Raw genomic sequence first — 20,270 nt, 5'->3', positions numbered from 1 at the left:
TGGATTAGAATCTATATACTAGAATATACATAATATATATTATGTATAATATGTATGATATATTATGCATAATATATAAAATATATATATTATATTTATTTAATAAATAAAATATATAATATGCATAATATATATTTCATACATATTAATATGTATAAATATATAAAATACATATTTTAATATATATTATATATAGAAGGAAGGAAGGAAAGAGAGAAGGAGAGAGAAAGAAAGAAAGAAAGAGAGAAAGAAAACCTGCCATTGGTGATGACATTGATGGACCTTGAGGACATTATGCAAAGTGAAAAAAGCCAGACAGAGAAAGACAAATACTGTGTGTTATCATTTGGATGTGCTATCTTAAAAACAAAGGTCAAACTCATAAAGTACGTAGATTAAAAAAGTGATTGCCAGGGGCTAGGGAAAATAGGAAGACACTGATGAAAGAGTACTAACTTTCAGGTCTAGATGGGTAAGTTCTGAGGATCTGTTTTAAAACATCATAATAGTTAAGAAAATTGCATTCAATTTCATAATTGAAATTTACCAATAGAGTAGAACTTAAATATTCTCACAGAAAAGAGAAATATATGAGGTGATGGATGTGTTAACTAACTAGATGGGGGAATATTTGTATACTGTATACATATACTAAATCATCATGATTTCCACTTTAAATATGTTATCATTTTATATTTCAATTATGCCTCAAAAATTCTAAAAAATAAAATAAGCTTTATAAGTTTATGCTTTATCAAAGTAAATCAAGATAATATGGTCAAATAATTTTAACAAAATAGACTGATCACCTAGCAGAATTGCTGGTCAGAATGAAAAGACAATAAAACCTACAAAACCTACAAAAAGAAGTATATATTGAATATACATATAGAAACCAGAATATATATATATATATATATATATATATATATATATATATATATCAAATATTTTAATTGATGGGAACTGGGTGGAAATAATAAACTGTGGGGAAAATTATTGATATAAAGATCTAATATGGAGCAAGTTTATTAAGGACATTGAGAAAATCTGAGAAGGGATGGCTAAATGGGGAAAACATGAGAAAGAAATACAGAAAATGGACAACTGTGAATAAAACACTAACTCAGCAGACCTCAATTACTCAAATTCTACATATTCCAAAGAAAGACCTATTTTAAGAACTGGCCCTTGGCAGCTACTGGCAGAAAATCTCTGAGTTTTTGGAATATTTTTTCTAAGTGTGTTTTCATATGCCTGAGGCCTTGGGGCACACTGCATTTATGACAAATGACTTTCTTGTGTGCCTGAAGACTTGGCCAATGTAATACACTGAAGATGGGAAAATTAAATGAATTAATGCATCCCTGTGAGACTCCCCTAGATGTCGACATGTAGGTGTTTTCTCTTGGACTTAATTCTGCTCTACTTTTTTCTCATGTAGCCTGCACTATAATTAACCTTACTTACAAGAATAAGAGTTTTTCAGTCTTCTATCCTCCTAGCAAATCATTGAATCTGGGGTGCATCAGAGAGGCCCCTGACAAGAGTATAAGTTATTTACTGGAGAATTAAGTTGATAGTTCTGAGACATTAATATGCTCTCAGTGTTGAATATGACATGGAAAATAAAAATGAACCATTATAAATTATTTTACAGATAAAACTTTATGATAATAATATTAAATAATAGCTTCTTTATGTGCAGAGTCTATGTTCCATCTTTTTTCTTTTTTTTTTTTCAGCATAACAGTATTCATTATTTTTGCACCACACCCAGTGCTCCATGCAATCCGTGCCCTCTACAATACCCACCACCTGGTGCCCCCAACCTCCCACCCCCCACCCCTTCAAAATTCTCAGATCGTTTTTCAGAGTCCATAGTCTCTCATGGTTCACCTCCCCTTCCAATTTCCCTCAACTCCCTTCTCCTCTCCATCTCCCCTTGTCCTCCATGCTATTTGTTATGCTCCACAAATAAGTGAAACCATATGATAATTGACTCTCTCTGCTTGACTTATTTCACTCAGCATAATCTCTTCCAGTCCCGTCCATGTTGCTACAAAACTTGGGGATTCATCCTTTCTTTCTTTTTTTTTTTTTTTTTTTTTTTTACAGCTTTATAAACATATATTTTTATCCCCAGGGGTACAGGTCTGCGAATCGCCAGGTTTACACACTTCACAACACTCACCATAGCACATACCCTCCTCGATATCCATAACCCCACACCCCCTCTCCCAACCCCCTCCCCCCATCAACCCTCAGTTTGTTTTGTGAGATTAAGAGTCACTTATGGTTTGTCTCCCTCCCAATCCCATCTTGTTTCATTTACTCTTCTCCTACCCCCTCGACCCCCCATGTTGCATCTCCTCTCCCTCATATCAGGGAGATCATATGATAGTTGTCTTTCTCCGATTGACTTATTTCGCTAAGCATGATACCCTCTAGTTCCATCCACGTCGTCGCAAATGGCAAGATTTCATTTCTTTTGATGGCTGCATAGTATTCCATTGTGTATATATACCACATCTTCTTTATCCATTCGTCTGTAGATGGACATCTAGGTTCTTTCCATAGTTTGGCTATTGTAGACATTGCTGCTATAAACATTCGGGTGCATGTGCCCCTTCGGATCACTATGTTTGTATCTTTAGGGTAAATACCCAGCAGTGCAATTGCAGGGTCATAGGGTAGTTCTATTTTCAACATTTTGAGGAACCTCCATGCTGTTTTCCAGAGTGGTTGCACCAGCTTGCATTCCCACCAACAGTGTAGGAGGGTTCCCCTTTCTCCGCATCCTCGCCAGCATCTGTCATTTCCTGACTTGTTAATTTTAAACACAATATTTGCATTAAGAAATTCAATCGAATTTCATGGCTACATTTCTGGGGCTATCTGAAATAAGACTAAATCACATATTATTAATAAATAAAATAATTACAACTGATAGATTTGAGTGCTTATTATCTTCCAGATTTTGTTCTGATCAATGAACATGTACTAATTTAATCAATTCTCCCAAGTCCATATGTATATGTTACTATTATTCCCATACTATTACGCTCACTGTATAATCTTTAAGATTAAAAAAATAACAGTAAAAAATTGTCCAAAGTCACAAAACATCCCATTTATTTAAAATAATTGGATTAGACTCTAAAACATTTGATTTCAAATTCCTAAACTTAGCCACCCTAATGTATCACCCTGTTTCTACAGTATAGAACGGTAATGGAAATCCAATGTATTAATCATCTCCTGTATGTCTTAACACAGTACCAAGTATTTTGGATGTATTATTTAACTTTTTTGCCTACACAATCACATAAAAGAGTTTCCCTTTTTTACAAACAAAGAAATGGCCTCAGAAGAATTTAGTGTTTTGGGGCGCCTGGTGGCTCAGTGGGTTAAAGCCTCTGCCTTCAGCTCAGGTCATGATCCCAGGGTCCTGGGATTGAGTCCCGCTTCTGGCTCTCTGCTAAGCGAGGAGCCTGCTTCCTCCTCTCTCTTTCTGCCTGCCTCTCTGCCTACATGTAATCTCTGCCCATCAAATAAATAAATAAAATCTTTAAGAAAAATAAAAGAATTTAGTGTTATACTCAAGATCAGAGAACTAGCAAGGGGCTAAGCCATAAATTAAATATATTGGTTTTTAATTGATGCTTTTCATTGATCAAATTGATTAGGGATACTTGAAAGTAGACAGAGGTAAAATAGAAGAGATGACTCCAATGACCTTAGGTCAACAAAAACCTAAAATAATCATAAGGTGAGTAAAAAATGATTTATGAACCTGGAAAAATGATATATGTCAATACACAAAGAAAGCAAAAATAGAGAAATTAATCTTTCTTTAGACTGAAACAAAACAAAGCAAAATGAAGAATTGAGGAATTACTTTAAATAAGTATCTATAGCAACTATAAAAACTATTTTTCTGATGTGAACTAAAAAATATATTTTGTATGAGATGATAAATATATCTGGTACCTTTTGAGACCCCCTCTGTTAATTATTTCATGAGGTTATTTCTAGAACAAAGAAGAATTGTACAAAAAAATTGTTGTGGATCTGCTTTTTAATATGCATCTATGCTGGAGTTGATATAACCTTCCTAATTCAGCAAAAAACAAACAAACAAATAAACACCTTACTACAATTGTCCATTTTCTCATTTTTCTGGTGGGATATAGGTGTTGACTAAACTATAAACTCAAATTCAAAGATATGGAAATTTAATAAGAACAGAATTACTATAAGAAATTTAAGACCATACAGGGGCGCCTGGGTTGCTCAGTGGGTTAAGCCTCTGCCTTCAGCTCAGGTCATGATCTCAGGGTCCTGGGATCAAGTGCCACATCGGGCTCTCTGCTCGGCGAAGAGCCTGCTTCCACCTCTCTCTCTCTCTGCCTGCCTCTCTGGCTACTTGTGATCTCTGTCTGTCAGATAAATAAAAAAATCTTAAAAAGGAAAAAAAAAAAAAGAGGGGTACCTGGGTGGCTCAGTGGGTTAAAGACTCTGCCTTCAGCTCAGGTCATGTTCCCAGGCTCCTGGGATCGAGCCCCATATCAAGCTCTCTGTTCACCAGGGAGCCTGCTTCCCCCTCTCTCTGCCTGCCTCTCTGCCTACTTGTGATCTCTGTCAAATAAATAAATAAAAAATCTTAAAAAAAAAAAAGAAAGAAATTTAAGACCATACCATTTTTAACAGTTTTTAATATAAATATCATCTTAATTCCTATCCTTCCTTCTTTTATATATACCTAGCTGGGTATAGTTTGGGGGTGTTTCTTCTACAACTAAGAAAACATATTCAAGGATTATAAACTTCTGTTCATTTCTGGTTTCATCTACTACAGGCAAAAACTCATAGTATCTACAGTGTGAGCATCAAATGCTGTTGCTTATGTTATTCCTTACCAAAACTCATCACATTTCAGTCCCTTGCCTAGGAAAGCTTGGTCTCTCCCAAGATATTATCAAATTTCATGTCTCCTTCTACGGCTCTGGGCACCAAAAATAATATATAGAAAAATGATAAATACTTTGATACGTTTCGCTTCCTTGCAATCCCATGGTATGAGTAACAAGAATTTAAGGAAAAGGAAAAACATAAGGACCCACTCTATATCATTTGTCTACAGAAGTTGACATTTTGTCTGATAAATTCATATAATAATGCATTCAATATTTAGCAAATATCAACTGGCTACTGTTTATCAATTTCTGATATTAAATGAATGAGATATAGCTCCTATTTTCAAATAGCTTATTCAATATGATAATCAGGTAAATAGAGGAGTGTGTGAAATAGTGAAATTCATGAGCCTACAAAAGAAATAAAAGGAGCTCTAAAACAGATCTGGGAATCAGGGAACACTTTCTCTAAAATTATTTGATAAATATTCAGGGCAAGGGAGAATGATCTGGCCAAAAACTAAGTAAATTTGTGTGTAAGGAGATGTCTATCATTCTTCTAGAGTTACTTTAAATAATACCCAATATTTAATTAAAGATTTTTAGCCCAAATATTGCATAATTTTATTTCTGTTTATGCAAACTGACAGGATCACTGTCCAAAGTTAGGAACTTCTGTCATAATTGTAAGGAATTTGGAAAAATGCAACGGATTTTTAGGGTTTTTTTAACAGTTTCTGGAATGTTGTTATAATTCTAGTGATCATGTTCCTTCTGTTCATTTTAATTCAGATTTAATGAGAAAAACCCAATAAGAATACTTCAGAGATGCAATCAACGTAGACTTAGAGTAGAATTTCTAAATAAATTGGAATTCATAAATAAGATTCTATGTCTTGTATCGTTGCATACCAAATCACCATAGAAGTTTGTGGCTTAAAATATTGATTTAATATCTCTCATGGTTTTTGTGTCAGAATTTTGGAAACAGCTTGACTGAATGACTCTCTCAGGGTTTCATGAGGGTTCTGTCAGATGATGGCAAAGAGTGTAGTCACCTTGATTGCTGCTGCTTCTTTACTTGGATGGCCAATGTCTGACCTGGGAAGATTCAAATAACTGGGTGCTGGAACTGTTGCTGGAGAAGCTCCTTTGGCACCCCTCTCCCCTACTCTGTGTGCTCTCTCTCTATATATGGTCTCCCTACAGTGTGGCAGCTTTAAATGAGCTAGCTTCCTTATATGGAGGTTTAGGGCTTTTAAGGCACAAAATATGAGAAATTTCACAGGGAGAAACTACCTTTTATTTCGATCCAGCCTGGAAAAAGCATGTAGTAGCACTTTTCCTACATTTTATTTTGTTAAAGTAAATCATGAAAGCAGGCTTATATTTAAGAAAAAGAAATTTAGACTCCATATTTTTATGAGAGAGAAGCAAAGAATTTGCAGATACATTTTAAACCAAGGACAGCACTCTGATTACTTCCCAAACTGTGAAAAGGTGGAAATGCCATCACTCCCACCTTTACAACCACCACAAAAAAAGTTAGAAAGTAATGATTTTGTTGAACCCAATAAAGAACAGAGAAAAATCACCTATTCTGAAACTAAGGAAAGATTAAACCTGAGAGGAGAGACAAGCCACACTTGCTTAACTGGACAAAAATCAGACATCAGTGAGAAAAATTAACCTAAAATTGTTAATGAATAAGTTAAGGTCAAATGATGTGTATGTGCTCATGCACTTGTGCTCACACATGAGCACACACATGCACACACACACTCATTAACAAGGGTCCTCAGAAAGCATCTATAATGGTATAGACTTTAGGATGAGAAAAACTACCACTGCAGAAAAGACATGGAACTCACCAGATCCTTTCCCCTATTTAAAAAAAAAAAAAAAAAAAAGTCTAACTAAGGGGAGATAAGCAATGAATACGGTCATCCTTAAAGTACAGGGGAAATCTTATTGCAGCTATGTAAAAGGAATAAAAAGAAAAGTCTAATGAGGGGGTTCAAAAATTGCACTAGACCCATCACTACTGTTGGGGGAAGGCGAGAATAGTGTGACACTGAGAAGGCCACTTTCCAGAGACCTACTGCCAAGTGCTGCCTAAAACTGAGGTTTAATCAAAACTACAGAAAACATTCCCAATCCCAATTCCTGTCTCATCAGCTGATAAGCTTTGAGTAGCCATATACAGTGGAATACTGTTGGGAGAACATCCCTCTATAAGGTGTAGTGTAAATGAGAGACCCAAAGCTACAGATAGGGTAATCGATGAGGAAAATCTTTTTTCAACAAGCCTTTATACAAAACACAGTGTTATAAAAATTTAAAATGATGGTCCACTAAGATTAACCATAGTAACAGATACACAGCTCACCTTCCAATTAGATTGACTAAAAACATTGTTATTAAAGGCAAGGATCTGTTCATTTCCAAACACTTAAAAATAGCTTTTACCTACACAAAATACTTTCTTATACAGTGTTTCTACTTATAAACAAACAATTATGGAATGGTAAAAAAAAAAAAAAGAAGAAAAAGCAAAAGCAAAAGATAACTCAATGCCAAGAAGCAGTAAAGCCAACAGAAACATGACACTCAGACATGACACAGATGCTGGAATCACCAGAGAGAGAATTTAAAATGTTGAAGTATGTATGTTAAAGACAAATGAAAAATTTTGATAGTATGCAAGATCAGACAGATAACTGAACCAAAGTTATCAAAACTATGATAACAAGTCACTGGAAATACTCAAAATGAAAAACACAATGACAGACATGAAATAAGCTTATCACTAGAATCAATATAGCTGAGGAAAGGATCAGGGATCTTGAACATAAGTCCACAGAAATTACCCAAGCTGAGGGGTACTGCGTGGCTCAGTGGGTTAAGTCTCTGCCTTTGGCTCAGGTCATGATCTCAGGGTCCTGGGATCAAGCCCCGCATCAGGCTCTCTGCTCAGCGGGGAGCCTGCTTCCTCCTCTCTCTCTCTGCCTGCCTCTCTGCCCACTTGTGATCTCTCTCTGTCAAATAAATAAATAAAATCTTTAAAGAAAAAAAAAAGAAATTACCCAAGCTGAAACACAAGAGAAAAAATATAGTTAAAAAGTTTTAAAAAAATTTTGAAAGTTGTGAAATGACATATAAATGCTTAATATACCTTGAATCAGAAAGAAAAGATAAAAAGGTAAAACAATATTCCAAAATAAATGAAGGAAAGCAAAGTACAGGTGAGACACCTATTAAAATAGCCAGAGAGGAGTGAAGTGTGGCATACTATATACAGAGGAATAAAGGTTAGATAAAAAGTAGGCTTCTCATCATAAACCATGCATGTCAGAAGAAAATAGTGACATATGTAAAGTGTTAAAGAAGAAAGTTGTCATCTCAGAATTCTCACAAAAATATCTTTCAAAAATGAACAACCAATGTCTCAGACCAATTAAGACAAAACTAACAAAAAGAGACAGCATATACCAAAAGAATTCATTGCCAGCAAATCATAGCACTATAAGAAATGTTAAAGGACAAAGGAATAAATATAATAGAGAAAAATTGGGATCTATACAAAGATATGAGTAGTACTAGAAATAGAAAAAAATAAAAGTGAGCTTTTTAATCCATATTTTAATTGCTTTAAAAGAAAACTCACTGTCTGAAGTAAAACAATAGTGATGTACTGTGGTTTGAGCATATGTTAAATTACAATTTATAATAGCAAAAGCACAAAGTACAAGACAGATAAATTGAATCGAGACTAGAAATTGAGTCAGATCCTTAAAGCACATATGAAGCCATAGAATATCATTTGAAAGTAGATTATTAACAATAATATATAATTAAGCCCAATGCATTAAAAATGGACCAATACAGAAATAAAATTATAAAAATTATAAATATACTAGCAGATAGTACAACAGAGAAAAAAATCAAGAACACATAGAAAACAGCTAGAAAAATGGTGGATTTCACCAACAATGTCAATGATCATATTAAATGAGATCAGTCTGAAGACACCAATTAAGACAGAGATTGTCAAGTTTGGATAACAGAAGCAAGACTCAGCTATATGTTGTCTATAAAAAAATCATTTTAAATATATAGTTTAAATGTAAAGGATGGTGAAAGTTATATATTGTAAACCCTATTCAAAAGTCCAGATTAACTATATTAATATCAGGCAAATTAGACTTAAAATTATAACAAAAAAGATTGATAATGATAAAGGACACCATTCTATAAGAAAGTATAACAATCCTAATATGTATGTCCTGAAAGCAGTGCTTCAAAGCCCATGAAGCAAATTCTGGCAGCTCAGAGATGGTAGAAAACTAGAAAGAACATTGTTCAAACTCTTAATAAAATAGCTGAAGAAACTGGTTGTTTTAGATATTCTTGAATGCATCAAATAACTAAGATCATGGGCACACTACCTTGAGAGACACCATCATCTGCTGTGAGAAACAAGACCTGAGTATTAGCTTATTTGAGCAGATAGTACTAAAAGACATATCAATCTTTGAAAAGAGTCAGAAATTGTTAACAAATTGCTTCAGACCAAGTATGGACAGGCACAATAGTGTGAAGAATCTAGTCACCATAGATATAGGGGAATTTGCACCCTCCGGCAGGCTTTTACTCCAAATTTACCAGGTAGTCACAGGAAACAGGGAGAATCCTAAGAAACTCCTCCCTAGTGCTGGCCGGGGGAGGGGTGGGGGAAAAGCAGCCATTGCACAAGTCTCCTTTCAGACCCATTTCCTCCAATTTTTCTCAGATACATATGTCCCTTATCTTTCCTGCTAGACAAAAGCTTTAATCTGCAAAAGGAAGGTCAAAAAACTGTGTAGCCTGAGGTCACTGGTGGAAAGCCCTACAGCAAGGGCAGGGGGACAGTTACCATCACTAAAACTTTGCCTGACATTATATTCCCTATTTTGGATGAATCTAGTGCTTTTTTTTTTTTTTTTTTTTAATTTTAGACCTTTTTTCCCCTCAAGGTTTAAAAGATTAATCTTTAAGTTATTCCAATCTACCCTGAAATGATATTAACTTACTTCATTTATAGGGTAGGCAATTTGTGAGGCTTTACCTTCATTTCATTCCTCCTAACCTTTATTTTGTCATGATGCTTTGCTTTTATATATGGGATAAGCTTCAGACTGCATTATTTTCTTTAAAGAGTCACTTATCACTTAAAAATAAGGAAAACTCTATATTTACTCCCATAGTTGAGTTTTCTGGTACTCTTCATTCCATTATACAGGGACAGACATTCATATGGTACCATTTTTCTTCTGCCTGAAAGACTTCTTTTAGCATTTCTTATACAGTCAGCTGGTGTTAATTATGTTCAGCTTTTGTAGCTCTAAAAATATCTTTATTAGCTCTGCTTTTGAAAGATATGTTTGCTGGATATAGGATACTGGATCCTTTAATTTACTATTTTTTTAATGCCTTTCACTATTTTAACGATGTTCTGTATCATCATTGTTCATACTGTCTCCAGGAGGAAATTTAATGTCACTTTTACATTCATTCCTCTCTAACATGTCTTTTTTTTTTTTTTTTTCCTCCTGACTGGCTGGGTTTTTTTTTGTTTTTGTTGTTTTTTTAAATTTCATTTTTACAACTGAATTTTGAGCAATCTAATTTTGATATGAGCTGTCATTATCCTTTCGTTGTTTGTGTTTGAGTTGGTTGTGATTTTCTGGATGTGTGGATTTACAATTTTCATCAAGACTGGCACATTTTTGGCTGTTACATGTTTAAGTATTTGTTTCCCTTTTCTCTTTTGTCCCTCAGAGACTCTGTCTATGAATTAGGCCACATCAAGCAGTCCCAAAGCGCACTGAAGGTCTTTTCATTTATTCAATTCTTTATCTTTGTGTTTCATTTTGGATAGTTTCATTGCCTTCTAATGTCAGCCTATTAATCTTTTCTTCTACAATATCTAATCTGCTGTATTTTCCATCTCAGTATTATAGATTTATCACTAGAAGGCTGTTTCTGATCTTCTATATATCTTCTAGATCCCTACTTAACTTTTTGAACATGCTGAATGTGTTTATAATAAATATTTTAATATCCTTATCTATTAATTCCAATATATGTATTTCTCATACATCTATTACTATTGATTACTTACTCTCCTCGTTATGGGTCATTTTTTTTTCCATCCAATCCCAGTAATCTTTAATTAGATGCCACACATTTTATATTTTACCAAGTTGAGTGCTGGGTACTTTATATTTCAGGTAAGTTTAACTTTTTTCTTAAATGCTAAAATAAATTATTGAAAGGAATATGATGCCTTCATGTTTTGCTTTTATGATTAGCTGGGTCTAATGAATGCTCAGTGTTGGATTAATTATTCTATGCTATTGAAGCAAAACTTTCCAAAGTACCCATTGTCACATAAATTAGTGTTTTTTGTTGTTGTTCCAGCTCATGGGAATGGGCACTGTGTCCAGACTGGTCAAGTGCCAAAAATTGTTACTTACAACTCATATGGATGAGAAATTATGCTTCCTATGAAACCAACCTACCCCATTCCTGGTCCTTATTAAAGGCACTTGCCCACAGGTCCTTGTTCTATGCTTTCTCTGCTTGCCATAGCCAAACTTTATCCAAGCTTCTGGGTAACTTTGTGTGGCCCTCTGGGCATGTCATGCCTCCTTCTTTAGGACCAGTGAGTACAATAAATCCTTTAATTTCATATTTTTCTGAGTGTAATTTCCCTGATCATGTAAGATTGATCTTTAAAGACCACTCAAAGAGGAGTTACTCCCCCACTTACAACACACTTAGATAGAAAATAGCTTCTTCAAATACATGTTGGAATGAATTCAATACTTGACCAGGATCCTGTGCATATGTTTGGGGTCCTGTCTAGCTACCTCCTCTCTGATAAGCTATTCTAAATGGACTTTTGTTTCTTCACTCTTCCAGGATTCTTAGTTCAGACTCCTCAATTCAGGAAGTTCATCTCATTCCCAATAGCCTAAAAACTCTTTTAAGACAGTAACCTGGAACTAGGGTTCAACTTTTTTCTTTACAATCTTTTTTCTTCCCCTTTTTTTTTTCTCCAGGAATTACTGTCTCTTTTTGCCTGCTACCTAGTTTGAAAATTGTTTTATTGTCTCTTTTTGCCTGCTACCTAGTTTGAAAATTGTTTCTTATACTGTTTTTGGTTTTATTTTGTTTTTATTATTTCAAGAAGAAAAGTAAATGCTGTCCTTACCATTCTGAAACCTTGGTCAAAATTAGAAGGTGATAGTAGATAACTTTTAATGTACTTTTTAGACTTAAGACTCGAATATTTGATTAAGATTCAGTTAAAGAATAAACAGCACACAAAAGTAGATACAAAGTCCAATGGGATAGTAGGTCCTATTATGACGGCATTTACTTATTGTATGCTGTCAAAAAGAGTGTTGATGTTTGGAAATATCTTTTTCAATAGAAGTGTAGTGACTTATCACTTTAAAATTAACTGAAAGTGAGGACAGTAGTAGTGTCTGTGCCTTACTTTTTTTTTTTTTAACAATAGGGAGGAAATAAAAACAAAACACAAAGTTTTATTACATGTACTGTCTCTACCTTTCTGACCTCAGTTTTCTTATCTCTGAATATCATCTAAGGAATAAGTTCTTGAACTGAATTATTTGAATGGCAGTTTATGAATTTTCTGACTCCATTTTTCCTGGAAGGTTAACCGGTCTCCTGGTTCACTAGTTTTGAGTAATGTTCTGGGTGATATTTCTAGAGGCCAGTTACAAGTTAGCTCCTCTAACCATTCCACCAATTTTCTATGTATTTGATATGCTGATTATTTTTTTTCACCTAAACTATATAGAGTGGTTTTTCTTTTCTGTGTTAACACTGATGATAGAATTTACAACTTATATTACCAATGTGTCATATAGGTTCTTTCCTGTTTTTTTTTTTTTTTTAAGATTTTATTTATTTATTTGACAGAGAGAGATCACAAGTAGACAGCGAGGCAGGCAGAGAGAGAGGGAAGCAGGGTCCCTGCTGAGCAGAGAGCCTAATGCGGGACTCGATCCGAGGACCCTGAGATCATGACCTGAGCCGAAGGCAGCGGCTTAACCCACTGAGCCACCCAGGCACCCTGGGTTTTTGGTTTTAAAATGAATATGTGAAAATAGATAATACTGATATTAGGAGGTGATCATTTGGCTAATATTCTCAAAGAAGAAGACTAATGGTAAATTAATATTTTGGAGGCATATTGTAAAGTAAGGTTAAATGGAATTTCTGCCTACCTTGAGGTAGGCACTTTAATTTTATTTCCATGACCATATTTTACTAACAGGATTTTTCAATGCACTTTATTACCCTACCTTTGGATAAGTTCCTTCCTACATTCTGGGAGAACATGTGAGTAGTCAGTCCTAATTTTTATTGGCAATAGTTCCTTTTACCTTTTCATTTATTTTCATAGACATTTTGAAGTATGTTAATATACCTACACTCGTAATTGCAAGCCAGAGAACATTTTAATCTAGTATTATTATGAATAATTTCACATAGAGCTGCCTACTTAACATTTTGAAGGACATAAAATGTTATCTCACTTCATAAAAGGTAGCTTGTTTTCTGGATGTTAAAACTGTACAAGTCCTTTGAGTGGTTTTCATAACATTGGATCATTTATTTTTTCCTTTTATATTCATATTCTTCTCATTTAGCAATTTAACATCTTTTCTTTTGATTGTTATTTTGTTTTGGTTTCATTTGATGCAGTGGATTTAGAGAATGACACATCTATTTTGACTTGTGATTGACCCTGTAATTATGCACTCATTTCCCAGAGTAAGTTCTTAAATGAAAAAGTTTCTGATGTTAAAATCTCAATGTGAACATCTTCAATATTGCATTTTCCTCATTTTTTTGTGCTTGCCTGCTATTTCAGCAACCTCTTTGAATGCTTAATTTTTCCTATTGCAATTAGCCATTGGTTTTCTGTCTTCAATCATGATGAGAATTTCACTACTTTCTTATATGTTTTACTTAATTTTCTCAGTTTAATAATTTTGAATTATTTTTTCAAATAATTGAAATATAATAATTTCAATTAATTGAAATAATCAGACACCCCATTATTTCTCATTTTTAACTTGACTAGCCTCTATTGTTTTATTTCTATATTCTATGTAAGATATATATTGGCTTATTTACCCACAGCACTTCATAAAATGCAGCACTTGCCATCATATAACTGGAAGTATTTAATTGAAAGAAGAAAATACATGCTATTTTTTTCAAGCTCCCTTAATACACATTCAGTGGCATCCTTAGGATACACAGTGTGGGAGAAGACCTTTCTAAAAGGTATTGATTCTATTAATATCCCTTAGGCTTATGATTCAAATTACTTTAAAAGCATCAGTTTGGGGGAAAAAAAAATCTTACAAGACTTCATTGTTTGGTAATACTGAAAGCCTGGTCAGACAGTCAAATCTGATTGCACAGGCTGTATCATTTGTATTCCCAGGGATCTCTATTCATTTATTGCACAATGTGACAGGTGTTCTCTAGAACTGTGCCATATACCTGATTTGATATCTTGATTGACTATAATTTTAAAAAAGTGAAAAATTCTGTATGTTTTTCTGGAAGTCTTAAATGAAACAATAAACTAGCTGGAAATAAGGATTTCTTAGAACAAAAAGACTAAATAAAGGCTATTCAAGTACAGGTTTAGTTCAATGTAAGATTTAAAACCAAATTCATGTGCTGATATTGAGTTTGGATATAAACTTCAGTTTTCGTTCCTCAGCAGCAGGTGCCAGAAATAATAAAAGAACAAAACCAAGAAACACACAAGACAATCTAATTGGAACTCTTTCTCCCATATAGATGGGTTCATGAAGGGCTACAATTTTAGTGTATGATAGTACCAATAAATAGTTCCCTAGCCATGGAATGCACTCTATTTGGAAAGTTGGTTTAGATTTTAACTTGTGGGTTGCAATCACCCTTGAGATTTTGGAAGGTAAAGACAGCAGTCATGTAAATTTGTGCAACAAGCTCACACTACATTGGTCACACAAAGACACCTCAATCAAGATGTTAAAGTAGAGTGATTCTGGACTGGTAATGACACAAGTAGATGTTGAATATAAACCCATGGTACAAAAAACAAATACAAAATTATGTGCAAAGAAATAAGGTACTATTTTTTAAAAAGAAATTAACAGGGGCGCCTGCGTGGCTCAGTAGGTTAAGCCTCTGCCTTCAGATCAGGTCATGATCTCAGGGTCCTGGAATCAAGTCCAACATTGGGCTTTTTGCTCAGCAGGGAGCCTGCTTCCCCCTCTCTCTCTGCCTGCCTCTCTGCCTACTGGTGACCTCTCTTTCTGTCAAATAAATAAATAAAATCTTTAAAAAAAAGAAATTAACAGAATTATATCATTAGTAATATTAGTAAGAGAATTAATAGATGCAAATGGAAAATGATTAATGCATTATATTTAACTAAATAAAGTTCACATAAGAACAAATTAAAATAGAAAAATAAAAACTAATATGTGAAAAAACATACAACTCTTACAAATAATTGATATAATAAGAACATGGAAGTAATAAATATAAAAATATTTCTTGGGGCGCCTGGGTGGCTCAGTGGGTTAAGCCGCTGCCTTGGGCTCAGGTCATGATCTCGGAGTCCTGGGATCGAGCCCCGCATCGGGCTCTCTGCTCAGCGGGGAGCCTGCTTCCTCCTCTCTCTCTGCCTGCCTCTCTGCCTGCTTGTGATCTCTCTGTCAAATAAATAAATAAAATCTGAAAAAAAAAAATAAAAAAAAATAAAAATAAAAATATTTCTTTGAAGAATTATCTTAAATTACACAATTGCAGATTGTACTAGATTAAAAAAATTAAGATAATCATGATGTAATTTTTAGCAATGCTAGAAAGAATAAGAAATTTTGTTAGGTTGAAAAGGAATAATCTTAATAAATATATAAACATAGTTATCAGGGCAATGAAAAAACTACCCTTTGGTATAAAAAAATTGAGTATGATTGCCTTTGTTAAAATTCATCTTTACTACATTACATTAGAGATTCTGTTCAATGCAGTGAGGGAAGAAAAAAAGAAACAAATTAAAAAATAGTTTATGAAAAAAGATGAAATCAATTATTTATAGCCAATATTCAAGCATACATAAAATATTCCATCTATGCTATAATATAGTAATACAGAATTGAAATTAATTGAAATTTAATTGAATATATCAAATGTGTTAGATTTTAAAAAATCAATAAGCAGAAATCTAGTACATTTCTATATTCCAAAAGAAAGATAATCAGGAAATAAAATTTAAATGATAACACTTCCAAAAGCAAAAAAATGTAGTAAAAATAAATAAAAGGAAACATGTCCAAGACATTTATGGAGAAAATAAATAACATTTAATGATACTTTAAAATGCATAAATAGAAAGATATAGAATATTTATGGACCAGAAAAAATATCATAAAATTATTAAATCTCTCCAATGATCTACGGATTCAAAGTAATCACAATCAAAGTCTCGGTAATTTGGGGGGGCATGGGCAATTTAATGGACCTATTTTAAGCTTTGTATGCATCAGCAAATAGCTAAGAGTAACGTAGGTACTATGACCTATCATAATAAAATTTTAAATAATTAACTGGTAATTAAGAGTATGTATTAGCATACAGGTAGTCACATTGGAATAAAAAAATACAGCAGATACACAGGGTCAGAAAATTTAAAGGATTAATGAAGCTCTAAAATGTATACTCACATAAGTCTTTAAGAAGAATAAAAGGTATGATACAGCAGGAAAAGAGTGCCCAGGCAAACGTCAGAGAGGATCAAGCCTAAAGAGAATCACTCTGAGTCCTTTCTCAGCATAGACTGGGATTAGTCTATGATTTGTGAGGAGCAAATACATGGGCAAGATTCCTAAGTCTTAGGAGACAATTAGTCTTATTCCAGGAGGCATCTTTCATGCACTTGTGGTCACAGAGACAAAATTATACTATATGACCAGGCTCAAAAGCAGATACCAAGATACTATAACAAACACTAGGTGAAATAATCAATCAGTGTATTTTCTATAAACAATGTTTATGACCTAATATAGGTTTTGCTTTAGTCTGTCTCGGACAAGAGAACATAATTATATCAAGCTCTAGTTCATGCATTTTATTCAAGTTCGTGTGTGTGTACATTTCATGCATCTAAAATAGTTTTTGACATAGGTGTTCAATAAGTACTTATTGAAAAGTGCCTAGATGTCATCTATTGAGAATCTATTGTGTTTGGGCACAAAACAACTAGCTATGTGTATGGTATCTCTCTAGTCTCATCACCTTTTTATATTAAGAAACCAGCTCAGAGAGTTATACCCACAATTTTAAAGTGAGGGTTATAGTTCAAGTCTGTTTATATTACTATAGAACTCATATTATTTAAAAAAAAAAAAAAAAAAAGAGAAAGAAAGATTTTCCCCAGGATATAGGAACAGTAGTGTTCTGAAAAATTTTTTATCATAATAAAACTTGATATATTATCTCTAAGAAGGGTTGAATACTGATATATTATCCATATTAAGTTTTTTCCCTTTAATTTTTTAATTTAGTGTTAAATAAACACTTAATTTAGTTAATTTAATATTAAACTATTTTAAAAGGAATTTTAAAATTTTGTCTTTTAAACACATTCTATACTTTTTAATGTAGTTTTATTTCTGTAATAATATCATATTTGACTATATTACTTCTGTATTTCCACACCTTTTAATTGCAATCACTTCTATATTTTTTTTTTAAAGATTTATTTATTTGAAAGAAAGAGAAAGCAAATGTTGGAGCAGGGGGAGTGCCAAAGGCAAAAGGAGAAGCAAACTCCCCACTGAGCAGGGAGTGCCATGCAGGCTGACTTGAGCTAAAGGCAGACCCTTAACCCTAAACAACTGAGCCACCCTCATACCCCTAAATCTTTTATCTTTACTAATATTTTCTTACATTTAAAGACATTGTTAACTTTAGCAATTATTATTAACTCTATTTGAAGAAACATGTCTCACATGAAGCCTATACATATATATCACATAAAACTACATAAACACATATATATATATGAATAAATTAGTGATAGATGAATGGTCACTGGCTATTGAAATTTTAGTTTCCTATCTTTTTATGTATACGTGTAGCTAACTTTATTGATTTTAAATTACTTTCTCTATACAGTTATAGAGCAAAGGTTACTAAGATGTGTCATGGCACTTTGGAGACAGTATTCAAAGTAGTAATTATGACAATTATTATATCAGCTGCCATTATATTCATATATATATGTATAAAGGTGTGGATTTGATAATTGAATCTAATCACTGGGTTTGGTTTTGTGCTGTTTTCAATTAGCCCTTGACTTAAAACATTTTATAGAGCATTGTGATTCTTTTACCACTAAAATTAGCTCCTATTAAGTTCAGCAAACTAATAATTTTCATCAACATTTACATTTATTACTTTATAAATCCTCTGAGATTTTTAAGATGGTATCTCTGAATTAATCTCTTATGTAAAGTTAAAATGTATCATTTTCTAGGGTTTCTTAAAACTGGTATAATGTAGAAGAATCAAATATATTCAAGGGTCATACAATTTTAATATTAGTGTTTGCAATATCTATAATCCTAATCTACCCTGAAAAGAATTGTCTTTCTGGGGTGCCTGAGTGGCTCAGTGGGTTAAAGCCTCCGCCTTTGGCTGAGGTCATGATCCCAGGGTGCTGGGATCCAGCCCCACATCTGGCTCTCTGCTCAGCAGGGAGCCTGCTTCCCTTCCTCTCTCTCTGCCTGCCTCTCTGCCTACTTGTGATCTCTGTCAAATAAGTAAATAAAATCTTTAAAGAAAAAAAAAAACTGTCTTTCTCCTTTCAATAAAGAAAATGTCTGCCTTTGCATGCAGCTATGTTTTGTGTTTGTAAAAAAAAAATTAAGAAATAAACTTAACCAAAGCCTTACATCTTATCTAAGTAAGAATAAAATAACATTTAATTCTTTTCTGCTTTGCCATTTTGCTGCTAATATAAAGTCATAGAAAGATTACTACCAGGCTCTATTTTGATAGAACTCTTACCCTGATATTAGGGAATAAAAATCCAAGAACAATTTTCAGAACTTGAGTAGATGATATGCATTAGAAGAAGTAGTAACTTGAAGAAAGAGATATAATTTTGAGTTCTACCAATGGCCCTGAGCATGAATTTTGCCAAGTCATTTATAATCAACCATTCTCAATTCCCTCACAAGAAAAAGAAATTGGAATATATGACTTTTCATTTCCATCTTCCATTCTATGCCTTTTTTACTCTCTTGGAGAAAATTTCAGTTTGAAGATTATATAAATTTATGAACTAGAACATTCACGTAACAATAAATACATTCAGTTTTCAACTTCAATTATTTTTACTTTAAATAAATGACAGATCTTAAATTATATTCAAGAAAAATGGTAATTATATTTTAAATGACATTGAAAAGTTTTAATAAAATTATCAAAATTATTGTATCATTATAGGATGAAATGCCAAAAATAAAACTAAAATTTTAGTAGAAAATGCAAGTAAATATATTTCTGGTCTTATGCTATAATGTATGTTATAAATGGTATACAAAACCTATTAATTAGAAAACATAGGGAAAAAAACACAGACATTTTGTTAAATTGAATATGGCCATATATTAGAAGTTTTTATTAAAATATATTATCATCTACTACTAGGAAATATACATATATGATAAATATTTCATTACTTATTCCACATATTAACATATAAATTTTTTATTTTATTTTTTAAAGATTTTATTTATTTATTAGAAAGAGAAATGTAGTGAGAGAGGGAGCACAAGCAGGGGCAGTGGGAGAGGGAGAAGCAGGCCTCTCGCTGAGCAGGGAGCCCAATGTGGGGCTGGATCCCAGAACCCTGGGATCATGACCTGAGCCAAAGGCAGACCCTTAATGACTAAGACACCCAGGTAGCCCTTAATATATAATTTTATAAAATAATATTATTCTACATATGAATAATTTAGAGTTCAGGACTTGTTAACTCAAAAGTACTTTTAGGCTTATACTCCAGTCAGGTTGAAGTAAGATGGACCAAATTTAATTTCCTGCCAGACACAACAAAACAGACATAATAGATGAGAAAATGGTTTGCAAAACAATGAACGTCAGGCAAATAATGGCAATAATTCTGAGAGATGGAAGACAATAAAGGTGAGTCTTATTTTTGTACCCATGAACTGTTTGTTTCTTTATTTC

The sequence above is a fragment of the Lutra lutra genome, chromosome 3 (assembly GCF_902655055.1).
Source record: "Lutra lutra chromosome 3, mLutLut1.2, whole genome shotgun sequence".
In the NCBI taxonomy this organism is placed as follows: Eukaryota; Metazoa; Chordata; class Mammalia; order Carnivora; family Mustelidae; genus Lutra; species Lutra lutra.
The sequence above is the reverse complement of the archived record's forward strand: the minus strand, read 5'-3'. Positions refer to the sequence as shown.